Below are 5,790 nucleotides of genomic sequence, written 5' to 3'. Positions count from 1 at the left end.
ATTCAAGTTTTCCAGTGTGCCTTTTCCTTTCCTTGTTGTTTGTCTTTGCTTAGCCTCTAGCCCTACTTCTGTCTTACATCTGTTATGTGCAAGGTTTAAGTGTGTAGTGCTGTCTTACAAAATACAGGCAGCCTTCCATTCTGAAAGAGGCAAGGCATGCTGCACACAGCAAGAATGCACACAAAGGCTTCAAGAGCATTTTGAGTATCAATTGTCAGAGCAGACAAATCAAGCAAGAAGCAACAATTATGAGCTGGAAGACAGAGGACCTTATTTTACACTAATTGATACTTACTGGGAAGACAAAAGAGAGATTAATTCACTTCTCAGTATCACTAACTGTGGAAAGGTTGGAAAAAACAAAGCCCATGGCATGCCTGTAAGTAATTGCTCTCACTTGGGTGTGTTCCCTGTGCCTTTGCAGGCATTGTTTGTTAGGACACTGCTTTCATGATTTATATGAGCCTCTAAAATTATCTCCCTACAAATTACTTGCAGATATGGTGGTAAAGTGGGTTTCCTCTGCATGTGGAAGAACAGAGAGATAAAGGCTGGGAGGAGGTGTGCTGAATTTTTATTTTGGCTCATTTCAGTGGTGCCTCAGCTCTGGCTTATGCTTTCATGAGCGGGGAAACAGGATATTGGAAGGGCACAACATTTTTAACATTTGCATGCAAGAATAATTAGAAGTAAAACTATCCATTTGTTCAAAACTCCCCATTATTTCATATTAAGAGTATTCATATGGGAACATGAATGATGGCAATTATATCAGCAGGGTTGCACTGGACAGATTTCTCTATGATAGATCAAATGTATGTTTTATCACTTCTTGTTAGGGCTGCAAAGCAAATAATAATCAAGGAAGGATTTAAGAGGGAACGGGACATGAGTTTGAAGGACAGAACAAATAATACAGTCCTAAAACGAGATCCATATATGATGCCCACAAAAGAGTTTTGGAAATGTAAGCAGGTAGAGGCAAAGAAATGTTAAATTTGATAAACATGTCAGGAAACAAAATCCTGCAGTTGGGTTTATGGAAAGAATCATAAGCTCAGACTTCACACAGGAGGAAACTGAGACTTATTTCCTCATTTTTAAACAAGTAGAGCTTGTCAGATTTTAAATTCCATAACTTTTAATCATTTCTAAAACTAACCAAAACACAAATTGGAAAATTCTTAAAACCATAATCCCTCATTTTCCCTCTCCTTTTGGTTTTGAAAATAATTTCTTACTCAAAATAAAATCACATGGATAAATCAAAAAGCCAGATATCACCCTGCCCATTCTGTAGAGATTTTGCTAGTGTCCTCCTCTTCCAAGAACCAAAGTCCACTCTTTATTCTGCCACACTGTATTTCATTAATCTCATAATGGGTTGCAATTACTTAGTGTCACATAATGCTCTACTTTCAGTGCTACCAAAGTGGCATTACACTGTAGTTTAGAAGTTACATTTGTCACAGGACAATTTTTGATGGCTTAGAGTTTTCCATTTATTTCTGAATGCCTTGTGGAACCTGTGAGGCCCATAACAAATATTTTATTGGTGCATTCTGAGGATTTCCTAGAAGTATATAACTGTATTTAAATTATCTATTTGAATCTCCTCCTTTCAGCAAAAACCAACTTTATGGCCGCATAACTATTTTTCTCTACATTACCATCTGTGAGTGGGCAGAGCAGTCAGTCTCTGTGGACAGTATTTCTCCAACAGGTGCATCCTTTGTGTATGCCTAATGCTGCCTTTCTGGTATATTAGAGAAATCAGTATTTAGCAGTGAGATTGCCAGAGATAACTCTTAAGTTATGTGATCTGTATCTGCACACATGCAGGGAGAGACAAAGACAGCTGCAGGTGGGGGGACCTAAACAATTCTCTGCTATGGCTATTCCAGGAACCATTATCCCAAAAAAGACCCATCTCCTAACACAGGAAGGAGCCCCAGGAGACAAGGTGGGGGAACACCAATAATGCCATCAGAGAAATGAGATCTCTCCCTAGACTGTCCCCAGGCTGTCACAGCCCCATGGGCCAAGCACTATAACCAACACCACAGGCAAGCAGTTGCCTGGAGCACCGCCCAGTCTGTAGGGTGTCACTGCTAGGGATATGGGACATAATATGGGATGCAGGAGAAGAGTATCTTGGGATTGCACAAAAATGTGTCACAAGATGCTTAAGGGAGGAGGAGACACTGGCAGGAAAAGGGAGGGATACAGGCCAGCTACTGGGTACTGAGTCTGAGGATGGTTCCTAGGAGGCCTTAGTGTGTCCCCCCATGGCTGTGTTGGGTGTCTGAACGTGAGTCCATATGCACAGCCTGAGTGGTGCTGCAGCCTCAGGGCTCCTATGGCCATGTGCAAACAGCTGGGATGCAGGGAGCAGCTACTGGGCAGACTGATCCAGGTGCTCACTGAGGAGAGCCATATGGTGTACATGTACACATATATATTCCCACTAGCACATTTTCACCCTGAACAGCCAGAGGGGAGCAGGGTGAGGCTGCTGGTGCAGTTTGTGTTTCTGTTAGTGCTGTTTGTGTCTGTGCTGGTCTGTGGGGCCAGCTGTGTGAATGTGTTTATGTGTGAATTCTATAAAGGTGTTTGCAGGCTTGACTGTTAGGAGGGAATACAAGCCCAGCCTGGCTATTAGTTGGACCTAAGGGCACAGGGCTGCAGCAATCTCCCCTCTGTTGAGCTACTGGATTTGGAAAGCCTAACCAATGACCAAGAATTGAACTTGCAGAGTCAAAATACATAAGAGCTAGAAAATGTAAGATTATATGAACTGAGCTGTTCCCCTTACTATTGTATTAAATTATATCACACACTAACTTCCTCTAGACCCTTATGTCATTAACTACAGTGGTAGTTTTTTTGGAATGCTTTTCACTCTTCTCATTCAATATAGTTCCAACTCAGCAAAAGTAAAACTATTAGTTTGTCAAGGATAGTTGAGAATATAGCTAACTATCAAGGACAGCTAATACAGTCCCTAACAAACCATCATGAATCTGCTTTGCAGCCTTGCCAGATAAGGAAATTGAAAACTATATCACAGAATCACAGAATTGTCAAGGTTGGAAGAGACCTTAAGGATCATCTAGTCCAACCATCAGTGTGGTCCAACTGACACCCTTCAGATTTGTTATGCAAACACAAAACTATCGCTTACAGCTACATTTATTAAAATTTGAGGAGACATTTTATTGTCTACAAGGGCAGAAGAACTCAGAGATGATGAAATTTAAAGTACTTGTTTTTAGTTAATGGATATAGTATTTGCCACTCTGCAGATTGCCCTTATCTGCAGAGTCACTGTCAAAATCTAGAAAGGAGGCACAGGTGATCTGTGAATACAGAAATAATGCAAATGACTGACACTGCTTCTTTTCTATGAAGAAGGAAAAATCTCAACTACTACCAACAAGAAGGAATTACTGGTCTTCAACTTCACAAACACCCTTTGACCAGAATCTTAGCTACACAGTCCTATATTATCTGAAATTATTTGAAGGGTGTCACACATTATTACACCCAAAATTATATTTACCATCTGAAAGCATTATTCTAAACATTTCACTTTGCCTATGTCCTTGTGAAATAACACTTGTAATAACTTTGCAAAGAGGTGCATTTAACTCCCATTCCCCTACCTTGAAATTTTGCTTAATGAGGCCTGTCTTAAACAGGCTCAACTCCCAGGGCTTTTTGCCAGTCCTCTCTTCATCCTAAGTTTTCTTCTGCACCTGCCAAAAGGTTGATTTATTTGGGCATAATATTTTTTTTGTGTGTAATCACTTTTCTGTGAGCAGTCATAAAGACTTGCATATAGCATTCAATTTACCTGGGCATCTGTTTTCAAGAGGGGTTTTAAAGACATTTTAATGTAATTTTTCTGTCATTTTTAATGCACAAAAGGGCCTTCTGACAGTGAGGATGACACAAATCTGTCTATGACACAAGATATGGAGTGGATCTCCTGGCAGCCTTGATCTTTGCTCCCCATCTTCCCCATTCCTTCCACAGTTGTGTTCAAAGGGCTGAATACTAATTGTGTACTTGTGGCTTACCTTAAACTCTCCTGATGGCTTTGGTGCAACAAAGGGCAAGCACAGAGAGACGCTCCCACGCTCTGTGCACACACCCAGAGATGGAAGTCTCTGAGAAAAGCCCAGTTTTAAAGCCTTTTTCCTCCTGCTCTTTGTACATGCTATACTCCAACAGGGGATAAAGAAGCAGTGTCTTTGACCATATAAAATCTGAGATCTTGCTTTCATTTCCCTTTGTCCACAGCTTTTTCCAGAGACAAAAATAACTCCTATTCTAAAACTCATCCTACATGCAATGCTAAATGAGCTCTCTCCTACCAAATGAACAATGCTGAAAATACTCTCTCTGGCCATGAAGCAATACATGCTATCTACTGAAAGTGCCCATTAATAGCTTACTTGTTCTTCTCCTTCCATTTCACTTTAGAATGAAAAAAAGGAATACAAATTCTCCATATCTGTATCCCTCTCAAAGTCCAGTGACACCCCTTTCCCATTCCCTCTTCTCCCTCTGCACAAATCAGATATACATCGAAAGAGTGTGTGGTCAATTCCACCACTGTTACCTGCCCTGAGCAGCACTGGTTCCCACTGCTTGTGGCCCAAGCACATGGGTAACACTTATACTAAAATGCCAGGGATTCTGCATCTTTCTCTTAGCTTGCTACTTGCTTCTTCTCCACTTTTGTCATTACCACTCTTGAAATAGCGGGAGGTGCTCTGCAGAGGGTGAGCAGAATAAGTGCGCATCCATGATGAGGCAGCGGGAGCAATCACTGCTACTCTGTCACCTTCCTGTTCACCAGGAGATATTTTTTCTGCCTTACCAGGGATCTCTTCTGATTTCATTAGTGAGACAGTAAATGAGCTAAGTCCTAATAATCAGCCATCAGGCAGTCCTGCACCTCTGTACTCATTTGGAACAACTGATCAGGGAAAGGTGCCGGTGAAAACAAATGGTGTGCAAATTAAGCACCCAGTAACAATGAGTGTACGGCTCGAGAACGGTTTTGATGCCGTTCTTATCTGTGTTATCACATCCGATAACAATCACATCCACACCTAGGGGAGAAGATCCTTGGAGCTCTGAACAGAAGGTCCTCTGAAAATCCTGAGGATCCATGAGATCGGAGTAATTTCTAAAGGACAATTCTGTTCACAACCATCCCTCCCAAAGTGTTGCCGTAAAGTTCGTCACATTTTAGTACAAGGTTCTGTTATCTCTGTAATCACTGAGGACATCGTTTTGCCAAGATCCCTGTCTCACTACGATAATTAGTCGCTCATTGATCTCCTCTCTGCACCGGCTTTTATCTCGCCAAGACAATCTCCCCCGGTTCCCTCTTTCCGGTGTTTGCCACCGCTGCCTGTGCCGCTGGGCCTTCAAGTGCCACCCGTGCGGGAGGCGAACTCCGCCGGCGCGCCGCCCGCTGCCCCCCGCAGGTGCGCCCCGCTCGCCGCTGGGGGCGGCCGCCACCGCCTCCCGCCGGCCGGGGAGGAGCGGCGGCGGGCAGCGGGCGCGGGGAGGCGGCTCCCGCCGCTCCTGCGGACACGGCCCCTCCTCCGGGCCCGCCCCGCCCGCCGCACACATGTGCCCGCACCCAGCGGCGGGGCGCGCCGTCGGGGCGGGCGGGTGCCGTCGCCTCGCCGACACCGCGGCAGCAGCGCGGCGCGCCGGGCGTCCCTCGGGCGCGGGGAGCGGGTGGCCGCGCTGAGGCCGCTGCGCGCC

Source organism: Serinus canaria, chromosome 3 (genome assembly GCF_022539315.1).
Source record: "Serinus canaria isolate serCan28SL12 chromosome 3, serCan2020, whole genome shotgun sequence".
Classification (NCBI taxonomy): domain Eukaryota; kingdom Metazoa; phylum Chordata; class Aves; order Passeriformes; family Fringillidae; genus Serinus; species Serinus canaria.
Note: the sequence above shows the minus strand (reverse complement) of the source record.